This window comes from Carassius gibelio, chromosome A11 (assembly GCF_023724105.1).
Source record: "Carassius gibelio isolate Cgi1373 ecotype wild population from Czech Republic chromosome A11, carGib1.2-hapl.c, whole genome shotgun sequence".
Lineage (NCBI taxonomy): Eukaryota > Metazoa > Chordata > Actinopteri > Cypriniformes > Cyprinidae > Carassius > Carassius gibelio.
The window spans coordinates 11,673,738-11,691,254 of record NC_068381.1 but is presented as its reverse complement, the minus strand read 5'-3'; the positions used below and the strand labels follow the sequence as shown (position 1 = coordinate 11,691,254).

Sequence of the window (17,517 nt, the reverse complement as noted above, 5' to 3'; positions counted from 1 at the left end):
ACAGTGTGCCATTAAATAGAAAGAGAAGAAAAAAAAAACATTGGCCAATGCAATTTCTATGTAAATGCACCACAGTTCCAGGCAAGTGACTAGAACAGAAAACACTGCAGACATTATTATACTGACATAGAGCAGCCACAAATCAAGTTGGGATAAGAAAATCTACAGGACTACAGCCTACTTGTTTTCTCCCTGACCCTCTGATTTAGAAAGGATTTTTGCCATTTAACCCGTACAAGTGTGACCATTTTCCCCACTCGACATAAAGGAAGCACACAAATTTAAGCAAACACACATACCTGTACAAAAAATGTAGTTGGGCTACTTTAGCAAAAGTTAGACAGCCTTTAAAAGTGTAATTGATGGTTGCTTGTGAATGGAAATTTCTCCCCCCTTTTTTAAGAGTAGCTGAGGAAAATGAAAGCACAAACAAATGCCTGGCTCATGAAATGAAATTCCTATTCGTTACCATATTTCTTTCAGAGAACATGGTCTCCATGGGAACCAAAGTATGAACTTCCATGTTCTATCCAGTAGACCCTTCTGCCCTTATGACCATACACTGATTCTCACACAACACTGCAATATGATCAAATGCAAAAAAAGACAATGAGAAAAATGGAATTGTTCTTCCATGAAAGTCTGGATGGCTGCCATATTAAAAAGCTCCCCATAGAAAAGGAAAAATTACACCCCTTGGTGTCATAAAAAAGGCAGGCTGATGTGAAGTTTAATGTTCGTTGGTTGTTGAATTCTTATTCATTGTGCTTTGATGTTCTTCACACAATGGAGTCTCTGTCTACCTTTGTGTTTCCCCCTTGACTTCATCTGGGAGGTTTAATCGCAACATCACTTCCATACATTCAGTTGTCTGAGACTGACTGTAATTTGATTCGGATGTGCATGACAAACACTGAAAAAATATAAATATGTAATGGGCTTGCTCAGATGCTCACTTTAGATTGCAGATTCAATCTGTCAAGTGTAGATCAGTTACTGTACCTCGAGGCAGAGCAAGGACACATCGTGATAGATGTCCTTTAGTTTAAATAGTCCATATCAAATCTGAATTTAATAATCTGAATCTAATTTGCAAAATATATAGACAGATAAAGTCTTTTATATAGTTATTTTTCAGATAAACAATGTTTTTTTTCATGACTGAATGACCCTGTTACTATTTAACTTTCACAACTTTTTTTTTAAGGGCCTGTCCACAGAGTCTCCACTCTGACCTTTGCGTAACCAGAACCGCGAGCAGATCAATGAATGAGAGCTTCCTCTATAATGAGATCAAGCAGGAACCAATTTACTGGGGAAAAGGTGTGAGTAGAGAAGGCATTTGTGATGTGTCTGAAATAAGGGTTGTGAAATGGGAGAAGAGCGAAAGATGAAGGTGAGTATTGAGTGGATTTAATCAGCACACCCAGAGTCAGCACTGACACATTTCACACACTTTGTTGGATATGGGCACAGAGCCACACACAAATAGAGTGTCAGCACCATAGGAAGCGTAGTGAGTATGAAGGGCACATGATGGCCAGGATGATATTGCTCATTTTTTCCCCAAACGATGCTGGTGTGTTTAAAAGAGACCAATCCATTAGGCTCTCATTCACTACTAGGGTTCCTCTAGCTGCCGGATTGGCTGGAGGCTATCAGTGTTTTTTTTTTTTATTGATAGCCATGCATGTATGATCAAGGGTATGAGAGTGTGTGTGAAAGAGAGAGAGAGAGAGAGAGAGACAGAGAGAGCGAAGAAATCCATTTTTAGGCATTGTGAGGTGTGTGTGACTGGACTAGAGAATATTTTTAGATTATTATTATTAGATTAAGGCATTCATGAGAGAGAAAGTTTTCCCTGAAGAGAAAATGGTGTTTTATGGATGTATACTAAAAAGACATTTAAAGAACTATTTTTACCTGATCTGACATTTAAACAATGACTTTTATTATTATTATTAGTGACCACATTAGTGACATTTTTATTTTTCCTGATAAATATTTTTTTTACAGTGATAGTTATTTTAATAAAGCTTTTGTTGAAGACATCCATTTGCATTATTTCAACTTATATTAAAAACAATGTTCATGAAATTAATTTGTGGCAAAATCTAGCATGTAATGCTGTAGAGTAGATTCCATCAGTTAGAAAGTTGTGGCGAGCCTGCATGAAGCACTGCAAAAAGGACATAATCGAGTCAGTCTCGCTATGCTATATATATATATACAAAAGAGTCAAGTTTTAAATAGGAAAAATATTGACACTTTTTGGTCATTTTTGAGCGAGATGCTAATGGTCTAATCAGATTCAATAATCTATGCTAAGCTAAGCTAAAAGTGCTAACGCCAGACGGCTGAATGGATTCGAAAACGGTAAAACTCAACTGTTTAACTCTAGGGGAGTCGGAAAATGAGCCTGTTTTTTAAAAAAGTAGAGTGTTCCTTTAATGACATACACAATATTATAATTGTATAATTAAACACATAAATGCACACATTCAGCGTACATGACCTTCCGTAACAGCCACATCCAGACAACACTTCAAATCTTATTTTCTCGATCACAATCTTGACCAAATTTGCACATGAAATGACAACTATGTTAAAACTTGGCAAATTAGCTCAAAAGGCAACTATTTATTATGAATATTTGCCTCTTGAGCTAATTTGCTATATCATCATTTTAGAACACTAATCCAAATAATGCCTAAGAAAGACAATGACTTATGCATGTGTAATGGTGCAGTGCCGTGCATATCATGTTATGGTATTCATTAAACATAACTGCTTCAGTGTGAAGACAGAGCTGACTGAGGAATCTGCCAGGCTAGTTTGTCACTTTGTATCTCTTTGTCTCACTCAGCAGTCAGGAGTCATGCCTGTAGGAAGGGCCTCATGTGTGACAGCTTTCCAGACACCATGTCAATTTAACTCCAGGGGGTACGTGGCCAGACAGCCCCGTCAGCCAGTGCTCCGCGGTTTGCTTATTTACGAAACACCCTGTTAGAATGCTGATGAACGATACACTCTCACGCCTGCTCACTACTGACCCCTGTTGCCCAGTGGTTAAGGTTAGTAGTAGAGTGGGGTAAGAGGAAAATATTGCTGATGATTGGCATAACAAGAAAAGTCTGATGTTTTGTAATAAAAGAGCAGTTGGTTTATATCATTATATGCACAATAGGGGTAATTCAGAAATGAGAAATTCTGTTATCATATTTTCTCCCTTGTGTTGTTCCAATTTTCATTTTTTGTCCACATTAAATACAATTACCATTCGAATAGGGCTAAACAGGCAGTTTGGATTAAACTTTTCCTCTCCTTAAAGATGCTTAAGAATTTAATGTTTGAAGAAAAACAAACCAAAGAAATATCTCTGATACGTATTTAAATATACGTCATTAACAAGTAGTTGTTTAGTTTGGGTCTGTTCACACACTGTGTAGAATTTCTGCAAATGCAGTTGTCACTACCTGAATTTTTCAGGAGTTAATTTGGTTGTAGCATGCGGTTGTCACTCACATAAATTAAAGATTAAACACTAAAAAGTGAACCGAAACCCAAATGTAGCTGCAGTGTGTGCATGGACTGTCTAACCCCATTCTATAAATGCAAAGCTTGATTTAGGGCACAGCTACTGAACAATTCAGGTAGCGACAACCTGATTAAATCTGTATACAAATTCTACCTAAACAAGCAGTTGTTAATGCTTTGGCACTGTAAGAAAAAAAAAAAAAAAACATAAAATGTACTGGTAATTTTCAGTTTCAGTTTACAGATATTTCCTTTAATGCTGTAATGCTAATCCCTTATCTAAGACTTTTCTTAGAATGCTTTATTATGCTAGCTAGCTATATTTTACCTCAGAGTTGACAGAATGCTAGACAAAAATGGTGTTGCAGAGACAAAACAGACTGTTGATTACAAACAGACTGTGAAAGAAGGCTGGAAAAATGGGCTATACCAGAAGGGACCAACTGAATTCTGGGATAACAGAAAACAGTGTCTGCAGAGGGTGTGCCATTCTCATTTGGACATTGACAGCACATCTGAGATGACACTATTTTAGAAACAGCTGAGCTAATGTTGCTACTTATACGTAGCTAACATTTGGGAGAGTCTTAGCTACGAGCCTCAGAAAGTACTCAATTCACTACAGGACTTGTCAGTGAGATGATGTAAGCAACTTTAGAACAGTCACTGTAAAAACTTGCGGCTCAATTTGCCAGGGGAATGCTAGGTTGGCTAGGAAAACCATGAACTATCTGGTTTGCCATTTTATCACTCTTGGGCTGAGAGGTATAGATGCCTCTCAAGAGAACAGATGAAACTGTAGCGGCAGGGAGACTGTAGAGAAGAGAGACTGAGAGCATTCATAGTACTCTTTTCCTGATGTTCAGCATGATTGCTAGTGTATTTTGCATGGATATTTTACTGGCTAGAATCTAATTCCAAAGTCAATAGAACTCGAACTCACCCAATCCTTTAACATGATTTGGTGGACTATTAAGCAATTTCCCTTAAACTCAGAAGCCCCAAGGACACTGGGAGGAGAATCCTCAGGCTTTTGTGTAGCTTTAGGCTCAGGGGAACACAAACTGGGAAGCAGGGGAAGTGGAATAGATGGGTCAGATCTGTTAAGAGGTTGAGTTATGGCCTTGTCAGGTCCTCTGACTGTAATTATTGGATTACAGCCCAAACACTGCCTTGCTAATAAACCAATGGCAACATCCCATTAATGACTACGGTTACACAGGCGGTACTGTGTCTCCATCTTGTTACTGTATGTGCTTTGAAGATGGAGCGTTTGTGTAGACATGCTAATACAAAAATATCTGCACGATTAAAACGGCCCTGTAATAAAAACAACAAATGACATTTGCCAGATGCTTTTATCCAAAGTAACTTACAGAGCATTCGAGGTATACTTTTTATCAGTAGATATATTTTAAACTATTTTTTAGCATCTTGCAACCTGCTTTAGGGGCTTCGTAATTTGGAGTTTAAGGAAATGCACATATTACTCCTACCCGTTTAAATGGCAATCTGTGGATGTAGCACATTGTTAAATATTTGACTACATGCTTGAAGTATTTAATTGAACACTTAATCATGGAACACAGAAATGCAATCATCATTTAACACTTACAACTGCCATTGTGCTCCTACTGTCATTATCGGGCACTCTTGTTAAACTCGTGTAATTTGTGGAAGAAACCCAGTGAAGGCACACCCATTATTAAAAACCCACAGCTATTTTCCACTTCACATCAGTGTGCTGATGTGCAACTGAAAACAGAGTATTAGAAGTGATCGTCTCTGACCGCCTGTCCTCTACACTCTCTCCTAGGCAGCCCTCCAGAAGTCATATCTGAGAGATCAGTTCTGTCACCCACTTTAGCAGCTAGCAGGCCTCCATCTGCAGTGTTTTATTCAGAGACCATCTCCTCAGTGGCCACGCTGGAGAATAGATGAATTCAATTAAATGCATCTCACAGTGAAGAAGCGCCTGGTGATGCTGACTACTAAGAGATAAAAGCCTACAAAGCTCGCAGCATGGCGAGGACTTATAATGAATGCTATAATATTCTGCAGAGATAGAATTGAGATGTGCATGTTTTATGTTTGACTATACCCTTGATAAAAGAAAATGCTTAAAGTCTTTTTGCAATCATTTGATCTCGGGTCAGCACAAATGAAATAAATTAAGAATTTAACTGTGTTGTGTTTTTCTCTAGATGAAAGATTGCATAATTATGTAATTAGTGAGCATGAATATATCTGTAAGTGTCATTATCTCTTCTTTTTGTCTCTGTTTAGCAGCAGGTGAAAGTTTAAGAAAAAACATACGTAGTCACATCGTTCATTGACCTTATTGTCATCTCGTCGTCATGTCATTTTAGTCATGGGAAAAAAAACTCATCAACAAACATTTTTAGTCATAGTTTTCATTAATGAAATTAACACCAGTGAGGAGAGGCCCCTGATATGATTGTAAAGTGCTTCGGGTGTACAGCACTACACAATTAAGAGCTACTACATAGATGCCTCATTCATTCATGCACCTGCTGGGAAACCATTTTGTCATCAGACAGTGTATACATGCCACAGATGCTCTCAAACACAAACATACACACAAAGCTTTAAGCAGCAACTTCTGCTGTTCGATAACTGTCAAACAGTTTGTCAGCCTCTGGCCAACACAAACCAAATTCCTGAGCAGTTATTGATGTACAGAGCATGCTTCTCATCTCGTAGCTTACATTGGTGTACACACAAATATACATCAAGCTTTAAGCTGCACCCTTAGCTATTCAGTAACTGTATCTGTATTATTTTTACCATGCAACTGTTATTTCTTATCCACTAATTTGATTGGGTGAGTGGCGCTTCAGCTGTATAGCAGTTATTCTTGACATGTTTTTGCAGTTAAAAATGTGAGACACATGGCAGTGGAATTAAGAAAATGTGTTTTTGTATTTTAGAAAAAAAGTTACTACTTTTAATTTTGGTTACTTTTTAATTTTTTTAGAATGTTATGTTAACATGCATGAGATGCTGCAAAAGATGCAAGGGACATGTTAAGGCACAGAAAGACAACTGAAAAGCAGCACAGTTAAATGCAAAAGCACATTTTGTGTAAACATCAATCTTTCATAAAATAAAATAAAAATCAAGACTTAAAGACCTACTTTTACCTTGAGCAGTGCATTTTTAGAACTCATGTTCTAAAACATTACAAAAAATGTGAGGCGAGCAAAAAACAACCAAACATGTTTGTGTATAGCATGTTTACATTGTGGGGGTTTTTATTGAGACTCTTTCTGTATGCTACATTGGTACCAGTAGGTGGCGACTAGGGACTTTCATTGAATTAAATGTTTGAATTAATGATTCAGATTATGAGCAAATTAATTGAATCAATGGGAGAGACACTGAATAATTCACTCAACATGTTTAATCAAAACCACTGATCACTTCAGAAGCTAAACTCTGCTACTGCTTTTACTCTGAGATGCAACAGTCCTGCTTTGGCTTCTGAAAGTGAAACTGCCAGTGTTTAAAATGTAGGTTACTAAATATTAACTTTTTATTTATTAAAATGTTGTACAGTATAAAAGCAATATCACTCTTGCAGTTGTGCAGTTGGTCTGAAAATCTAAATGTCTGTAATTGCCTGTAACACTTTCCACTTGCTTGGATACAGCACATTTAGAATCAAATTGCATGAATCAACACTATCAAATAAATTATCACCATGTCTAAGCTGACTGACTGACCGATGTGTTATACAGCTCTGAAATCTAATTAATTTATAATGTGTCTAATGTTCTTTTGATCAGAAAACTTTTGATCCACTTACCAGAATTACATTTTTGTCCTTTTTAAGTGATTGAGAAGCAAAAGAGAGAGGAGTAAGAAACAGAGATAGTATCACATTGATCTTTTTGTTCCAGCCACAGACTAGATAACATCTCTGGCAGGAGTCGATGAAACGATAAACCTTTCCTTTCTGAAGGTAAGACAGTTTAAAGAGGTCATTCTTTGAGAAACTCACAGTAAAAGGAGGAAGAGATGGTGGGAGAAGCCAGGCTAACGGCTTGCTGAAAGCCTTCTAGATGAGTCTTCATGTGAGTCTGATGATGATTGGGCCACAGTATATAAAACATTGTGCTTTCAAAGAAATCTTTTTGATTGCATGCATAGACTACCTGGGCAGATCTTTGATTTATATGGCAAAATATGATTTATTTTGTTTCTGGACATATGAAAGGGATGTTAAAAATGTATTGAAGGTCTTCCAAAAATAATATGTAACTTTACAGAAATCATATTTTTTTACTGAGTTCAGAGAAATTTGATTTGCAGTACAGTTTGAAGGGGTTTGGCTATGTAAAAATGTAAATTCAGCCTAGAATCAAATCACACCTGCTTGGACAACATTTTCTGATTTATAGTGAAAATTATGTTTACATGCTCTCCAGCTACTTTAATATTTCTTTATACGAGTAACTATGATGTTGATTTTATTTTTTCCTGCTGTTCTGGAAGATGCCTGCTCATTCCATTTATTGGTGATTTTGTACAGCAATTGAAATAAATTAACTCTCATTAATGTCTTTGATAATAATATTGAATAGACTGGAGCAATGGACTGTGAAATGTATTTCATGTAGCTCTTTTTTTTTTTTTAAGTCTCCTTGATTCAATTTTATTTAATGTTTTAATTAGCTTGATACTGTCTGTATCTAATAACACCCAGAATAACCGTTGTTTTGGACAATTGCTGATATATATATTCTGTTAAGTGGATATTCTGAATACATATTCAGGCATGTGTCAGCTGTCCTTTTCTGATTTCTAGGAACTGGAATATTTGCTAAACCTTATAAAACAATATATATATCATATCATATTTCATGCACAGCTCTCTAAAGCCTCTACATCATTACCATGACAAATATGTTACTAAAAACTGTTTGTTTACAATCTACTTACATGCCTTCTACCCCTGTGGATAATCAATGATCTTCATGAACTAGAAAATCTTAAAGGGGTCGTTTGATACATTTTAATACAACACTCCCCTAAAAAAGCACGTTTAAACATGCCCCCCACATATGTCACTATGTGGGAAAATTTGCAAAACGCCGCCCAAATGTTCACGCAAAGAAAGAAGGCCTACCTTTTAATTTTGTTGTAGTATTGTTCTCAAAAAAATATATATTTGAATTATGCAATTATCAGGGTTGGAGATGAACTCTGCAACAAGGTAGATGGAACAAGGTTGGTCACCCCTGAGTTAGGCTATAGGAACCAGTTTAATGCTTTTACATAACTCGAATATGAAAGATGAAAGATAAATCATGCAGATACGCTGGGGCATATCATCAATGATGTTACCTGGGGTCACTGGGTCTTTCGGTTCATTCAACATCAGACACCCTCACCCAGGTGACCCAGCCAGGGTTGATCGGTTGTCAGATCAGTTTGGGGTTGACCTGTGTCCTAACAGCGTATGCCCACAGTTCTGCCCCCTTAATCCAAAGCCACCTTTCTCTGAGGCTTCAGTTTCAGATCTGATCACCTTGCTCTTAGCCTCCCCGCTGATCCCTAGTAGTGTAAATACTTTGCTAAGTGATCGTCCTGCAAATCTTCTGCAGCCCACTTACGCAGGCTTACAACGAGTTTTGCCAGCCCTGCCTCCTGCACTCTTCAGCTTTTTGGACTTGGCAGGAAGTTATAGTCAGTTTGGACTAAGACATTGATACGATGGAAGCTTTCCAGATGTTTGGCCCAGGAGATCTTACATAGCTGAACACTTTCCCATTTAGTCCAAGCTCCTTGCTGTCTCATTCCCACCATCCTGCTAGCTCTTACTTCTTCCACGCCTGCCCACACTTTCTCTTGAACAAGATTAATAATTCAATTCTGATTAATATTGAAATGTTCTTGTTCATGCAGTCACTTTAAAGATGCTGTCAGGTTTCAGGTTGGGAAAACTGTTAATCATCTGTAATGGTGTAATGGTAAGCAGCTCCTCTTGTTGCTTTATGCAGGGTAAAACCTTCCCTTAAATGGTCAAGCAAAATGCTTACTCTATGCAAATCAGTGGCTTTGAAAACAGATGTCTCCACAGTGGAGGAGAAGGGCTAGTTGCCATACTTGGATATGATTGGGTGAGGGGGCAGCATGCTTTTGGATCTGGAGCTCTCTATCTCCCTTCATTTCTCTAGTCTTCCTGTCCTGTTACTCTCTGGGGGAGTGAGTATCTTTCCAAAGGCTAGCCTCTGCTCACTGCATACCTCTACCACAAAAGGAAAAGCGAGTTGCAGGATCCGTCGTTTGTTCTTATGTTTCCATACTTTTGAGACTGTCGTCTCCATCCACACAAATGCAGTTTTATTTGTCCTCCCAGACTTGACCCCTTTTTGTCAGTGAAATTTTGCACTGTTTGTGCATTTTATTTTCACAGGAACAAGAGGCATTACCTCATTTAGAATTTTTGCGACCCTGAAAATTCCGAAAATGGCCTCAGAATTGATTTCCTTCTTCATCTCTGTGCCACATTAAGCTGAACTGCTATATGTGCTTTAATTCACTTCTTTTTCTTTTCTTTATTTCATTATTTCTTTCTTTCACTCTCTCTCTTTCCGCATAACATTCAGTTATTGATCGCACACCCACTTCAGCCCCCCAGTGTTCCTGCCTGTCATACAGCTATTTCTCTCTGTTCAGTCTTACTAGCTCTCTCTCCCGTTATTATTTCTTATACTCTTATTTTCCATCTTTTTTATTTCCCTCCTCCTCCTCTTCCTCCCTCCATCCTGCTACAGCACAAACGTCACTCTACACTGCAGTAGAAACAATGCTTTGACGTTTCAATGGCTTCTCCTCTCTTTTGTCTTTACATTGATTAGGACGCATCTGTCTGTTATTCAGACATTTTAAATTTGGAAGGTGTGTGCTTCTCTGATTTTATCATTCAGAAGTAGGGAGAACGGGGTGATATGTTGCCCCCTTAATCTAGCAAACTGTATGTTATATTTCAGAAGGACCTTTAATGCCCGGCAAACTTAGAATGGTTAACTTACATTGTTGTATGGTTCTTGTATGAATATTTCTTTGTGAAACCAATTCCTAATTTTGGAAATCATTTTTAACACTACCAGAACATTCTTAAAATCAAAATTGTTAGCTATATATACTTATGCCGCATTTCAAACGAAATTACCTGAAACATTTGTACCAGGAACTTTTTTCCCCAGGAACTTTTTTCCCCTCAGACCTGTTGCTTTCTGCATTTCCACCGCGGTGTAAAGTACTGGGAAGATTAGGCAAAATGACTGGTGACGTAGGTCTGTGACCTCGACTCGAGAGTGTGATGTCCGCGACGACGTAAATCTGGTAATTCTACAGCAGCGTACTTGATCATCATCATTGAACATCAGTCAGCTCGCCTTGGCTACTGCAATTTTCCTCTGTATATTTACAATAAAACGAATAGGCATTTTTAAATAGGCGCTGTCTTTATAAATAAACCACAGATTTGAGTTTTAAACAACTACATTATCGCCTGAAATACTTTTAAAATTATCTTTCATGACACAGTAACAGTAATATTTTGAAAATGATCCGTATAAATGGTGTTTGAACTCAACCAATGCTGCGTGAACTCAACCAATCAGGATGTTTAGCGCCCAAGGCTCGCCCCGAAAGTTCCGGAACTTTGAAAAAGTACCACCTCGCCAGCAAGGACTTTCTGAGGGGCATTTTTTTACCCGGAACTTTATTTAGTTCCTGTTTCCTGTGGTGGAAACACACCAAGTACCAGGCCAAAGTCCCTAGTTCCTGGGTAAAGTTTCTGCGGTGGAAACGCGGCATTATGCACACAGGAAAAGCAATCAAAGTTAGCAGGTAATGTAAAAGCGAATTTATCCAGGTCTAAAAAAATTTTTCGATCTTTCGAGTATACAAGTTTCCACTATCCTCAAGTAGAAGATAGTATAGTATATAGAGTATATCCTCTTTCTGCTAATAAACTGTTAATGAGCCATGTACATAAGTAATCGTTAACCCTCACTTTTATATTCATAATTTAATTAAAATGTAAAAGGTTATGTGCAGATTATTCCCATGTGATTCATCTTACCCCATCACACTTACCCCAAACATTTATTAGGTAAAATTTATTTTATGTAAAAGAAAATGTATTAAGGTCTAAAAAAGATATGTTGGTGAATGTTCAAAGTATCCAAATATGCAAATTACTTGGCTCGATGTTGTTTAGAAATGTTTAAATAAAGTATTTTTACCAAAATAAGAGCTGTATGGGTTTTGGGTTAATATATAATTAACTAATAATAATAAAAATAATAATAATAAAAATAATAATAATAATAATAATAATAATAATAATAATAATAATAATAATACTCTTTTGAGAAATAAAATGGTAATTATTTTAATATATTTAAGTATATTGAATATTAAACCTGGCTGGTTTGTGAATATACAAATAATGTGAAGTAAATTAGTGTTAAGTAAATTGTTATTTAGCAATTTGCATTAATAAACTATTTTTACTCAACATTTAAACCACATGCACCCTATTGTTTGAAAAGTCATGTTTACGTGTAGATGCTCTCAATACAATGTAAAATGCCAGCAAACATCCTAAAACACAGTAGGCATATTAGTTGAGCTCTCTATATGTCTCATTTCACAAAGAAGTGGCACATCTTGTCCCACTCTTGCTTATATTTAATGCTTAATAGAATGCAAACCAGATCCCCCTAAGATTTAGATATCATAGTAATGGAGTGAGTTTGTCCACATGTGGGAGGGTGGAGAGAGCATTTGTATGTTGGTATGTGTGAGTGTGTCTTGTTCAGGCAGGGGCTTGACTCAATTATTTGAATGGCTCTGTGAGACTGAAAGAAGGATAGATGCATGTTTTAAACATTCCTCTTGTCTTAGCCCCTCTCTTCACCTACTACCTACACAAACACACATATACACACACACGTGCACCCACGGCTGAAATACACCCCCACAGCTTATGTACCTATCTCTGGGCCCTCCCTTCCCTGAATCATGTGGGAGGGAAGCCCGCAGGTCCTTTCAGTGATGAGATCAATGGATGAGCTCAGGCAGAATGCAAGGTCACCTTCATGGACACAGCGCAGAGCAGGAGAGAAACAGAGAGATGGCTATGTAGAATCCGTGGCATTAAAGCAGGTGCAAACTTTGCCCTCGATGCAGCAATGTGATGTGATTTCAAAACCATTGTTTACAAAATAGCTTTATTTCTTTGCTTTCTCATCTCAGACACTCCTCTTTTTGATGTACCAATTAGTCGCTGATAGTGTTCGGGCTTCAAATACCCCTTCCCTCCCTCACCATAAATGCCCCTGCAGCAGCAGGGAAAGGGATCGAGTTTTCTCTCGTCTTCATTCATCAAGTGAGTCACTGGCAATGGCTGCCTGGAAGAGGTAAAAAATAAAAGTCATATGTGACAGAGGAGAGGAGGAATGATATAAGCCCTCATGAAAGCAAATAACAATGGAAGGATTCTTTGGGCGAGGAGGAGAATGGAGCCCAGTGAAAAGGAGTGGAGGAGGAGGAGGAGGAATGGTACCGATCATAAAGCTTGACCGTACTGGGAGATTAGCACCGCTTAGCCTCGCTCTATGTCTCTTTTTTTCTTTCATGGACTGCAGACCAGTGGCTTTCAACTAGTGGGCTGTGAACCAAACATGGGTCGTGGGATTGTTCTGACAGAGCAGGGGATTTGAATGCAATGGAAACGGTTTCCATATCTTTTGTTGTTGAAGTCCACAAATCAGTATTTGGGCACAAGTCTCTCACTTGGTAAGCTACCCAAATTACACAGATGCCAACATGAACAGGTTGCATAACATGCCTCCAGCCTCAAACCATAAACAAAACTACATTTGAATGCTATAAAGCCAGTAAGTTTTTAAAAGGAAATAAGGAAACTTATGCATTTACAAAAATGTTGATGTAAAGGGAATGTTCACCCAAAAATTTAATTTCTGACACCCATGTTATTCCACACCTGTTTGACTTTCTTTATTCTGTTGAACAAAAAAGAATATATTTTCAAGAATGTTGCCAACCAAACTGTTTTGGTTATTACTGACTTTTTATTGAAGGTCCAAAAAAAGAAAATCTAATTTTTTTAAAGCATCTTCTTTTATGGTCCACAGAAGAAGAAAGTCATAAATTTTGGGGATGATACAAGGGTGAGTAAATAACAGTATTAAAAATTATACAAATAATTAATGTATTTCTTTTTTACTTTATCGTATGACATCTTGGGCCTACACAATTCATGGTGAAATTAAAGGAAAATATTGGGAACATTTTTGGAGTAATTTACATTACAATAATTTCTATTCAAAAATCAGGATTAAAGTGACGCATTTACAATTAAAAGTAAATGGTGCCAATATTTGGAGCAGAAATGTGAAGCTTAGAATTTTATAAAATCAATTGCAATATTTCTTCTCATTAGCATTACATAAACAATAATTGACTCTGTAATGTTCTCACCATATTTACAGTTGTAGATATTTTAGGAGTTTGGTATAAAGATTGGGTATAACTTAACAGTGAAAATGTCAAGTGATTTTTTACACAAAACATCATGTAAATACATGTAGTTTACATTTTGTGCCTTTTTTAAACAGTATTTTACACTTGGTTTGGCCCCATTCACTTCCATTGTAAGAAAATGATTGATGAATCATTTGGTAATCAATATTACGCTACAAATGCTGCAAATTGACCTTAACTTGTATTGAACTCCTTAAATCAAAGTTAGATTTTAAGGATAGTTTTGATTATATATATATATATATATATATATATATATATATATATATATATATATATAATATAAAACAAACCATTTGAGAAACACTGCTGTTGATCACAGTGCTACAAAAGAAAGCCAGACTGTAATTTTCTGCTGTTGTGTTTAATTTAGAGTTTGGACAGAAATCTGGACTTCATTCAAAATGTGTCATTAAATGGATATGTGTGGGATGTTTGCAGTGAAGACCTGTGCGGTACTTTGTCCAGTTGGACATCATGCTTATGCCATAGCTTCAAAGCTGAAAGAATGAGTGCACCGCACACATTTTGAAGTGTGAAAATCATCTGTTCATGCTCATGGGATTTAATTTGTTGTGTCTTTACAGGTGCTTAACGTCTAGTGCAAATAATCTAGGAGTATCTTTACATTGCGCTCATGGGTAAATGTCAGACTATAAATATTTGACAGTTGCTAAGTAACCTCAGAAACCACCTGCAGTGGTACACGAACAAATTGATTTAAAAATAGATGCAGCTGAGTTATAGCCTACGTCCTTAAAACTACTGAATGGGAAACAGAGCAAATTAAGCAAATGTACTGCATCGTTAATAAAGAACAGTGCATGCTCAAAGACTGTTAGCATCCATTTGAGATTAAATGACACAAACACCTGACAGATGGACCTAAGTGTCTATAGAAATGCAGAAATATGCTACAGCAGACAGAAGTACTGGAGAATGGCGCCACCTTGTGGTGAAAATTGTAATTGTATATTATCCTCTTGCTCTGGCTTCCTCTGCAATTTTGTCATGACCAATCAATGTCTCCGTTTCAAAACTTAGTGGTCATCCTAAATAAATATATTTTGAGGCATCAAATAGGTGTGCTCACAACATGAAGGATTTCCCAAAAGGAAGTTAGAATGATTACACTACTTTTTAAGATGGCATCTTATGGACAAATCGTAAAGCAGCATCACATATAGGCTTTCCTCCATGGAGAAGGCAATCCCAGAAAATATTGCAGTGCCATTAGAAGAAAAAAATGCACCCAACATGGTGGTTGAATCATTTATAAAATATCAATTTCTGCAAAATTATATTATATTGCCTTTTGCACATTTTGCAGCACTATAGCTACTGAGCCAGTTTACTGTGTCAGAAAAGCCCTGTTGTACCTAGCTTACAAATCATGTGCTATGGCAAAAGCATCTGAGGTCATAGAAACGGTCACTTATTGATATCTAGGAGTAATCATGATTTGTGTAAAAGGGAGTAAACTGTTTTTCACGGCCTCTAGTGTTCATTTCAGCTAGAAACTGCAGTAATATGTTTTGGGAAATTTGTAGGTAAACACTGTTAAAATTTGTTAAAAGTGTGAGTCGTGTCTCCTGTTTGTGAAGTGTTACTGCCTATAGACCATTCCAAATTGGTGACTTATGGTGGCTTTTCATGTAGTAGTATCCCTGTGGGAGCTCATTGGATTTTGGAACAACACACTTAGTGTGACTGGCTAAATAAAAACTAAAACCCTTTTCCTAGATATTGATACTTCATTTTAAAGTACTTGATCTTTTTGCTTCATATGATTTTACTGTGGTCACAGAGGAGTTTAGAAATGAAGAAAATACTCACATACACACACAAACTGTGGAAAATAGGGTAATTTGTTTTTGTCCTGGGTGTTGCAGATGGTATCTTGGCTCATGCTCTGTATATTGTTGTTCTGGAGGAAAAGAGAAAGGAGTAGCATTAAAGGCAAGAGGTAGCATTTAAAAACAGTAACAAAGGTGAAGCTTGCTGACGCTATGTAGGAGAGTGGAACTACGGGAGATTTCGTTTTCACCATGCAGAGATGTTCGAATCATGTTCTCAGATGTAATAATTTTGTATTATTATTACCTTTATTACCTGTACCTTCAAAAGTGGAATTGGAAAAGAATCATGGTGTAACATTAAGCAGGTCTAAATTAAAAGGCACTTATTTTTCCCCTTTTTACAAGATCTGTAGGTCTTGGGTGTTCCCAGAATGTGTCTGTGAAGTTTTCGTTCCAAATACACAGATTACATATTATAACATGCTGAAAATGTCATTTTTAGGGCATGCAATAACAAAGGGCTGTTTTGGTGTGTTTCACTTTAAATGCAAATGAGCTGCACATTGCTGCCCTGAGGGCTTTGCATATACATCTCTGCTTTGCATACCTACAGCAATAGCAACATGACAGAGAGTGAGGGAACTGGTGTTCAGCCGTACATGTTTGAACCTGAGTCCGACACTGAGAAAGTAGAGATTAAGATAAAATTTTATATTTGAAATCACCAAATAGCTCAAATAGCAATTAAAAAAGCACAATTTGTTTTCAGAGAATGTATCTTCAATATAAGTGCATTTTGTTAAGTGAAAGTGTATTTTTCACACATTCCATGAATAAATATGTTTATACTGTATTTTTGATCAGACTTATTTCAGAAACATAAAAAATCCTGCTGGATGTCTACGTACCTTAAAGGCCTCTGCATGCATGCCTGAACTCCTCAGCTGGTTATTGCCAACGTCAATGTGCTTGAGGGTAGCTGGGAGTTCTGGAAGGGCATAGATGTTGTTGTCAGCCAACATGAGATCCTGAAGCTGAAGCAGTGAACGAAAAGCATCCTCGCATCTGGTTTCCACTGAGGTCGATCTGTTTCAGCAGATCTGGGAACAGCGTTAAGTGCAGTTTTCTCTATATTCAATTTGATTCATAATACAATACATTAAGCTTTAAATCTAGCTATAGACTCTTCATTAGCTTACTATCTATGCATTTCAGACCTGATGTAAACTGTGTAATACAGCACGTGTTTGAAAAACCACATTTGTATTTGAAAGAAAGAAGAATGTCTCTTTGAGTCTTACTGAGATTGATGAAGTCTGTGGCCCTGACCTCTGTGATCTTGATGAACAGAGCGTAGAAGTGTTTGGTTTCTTTGGGGAGAGGGGGGATCTGTGTCAGATCTGAGTCATCACAGTACACACTGCCGCTGATGCACACACACAGCAGGCAGGAGGGCATCCATGCAGTAGAGAGGGAGAAAGGACCATATTATGACGGTTTACACCACTAGCAGGCAAACATTCACAAATGAAGTTGAAAACACAACATTTTTCTCCCCTTCAAACCAATTATC

At 37.2% G+C, this 17,517-nt stretch overlaps 1 pseudogene; it reads right to left on the bottom strand.

Annotated features, from left to right (window-relative positions):
- Positions 1-12,922: 12,922 nt before the first annotated feature.
- LOC128022360 (epiphycan-like) lies at positions 12,923-17,415 on the bottom strand (annotated as a pseudogene).
- Between the last annotated feature and the right edge of the window lie 102 nt (positions 17,416-17,517).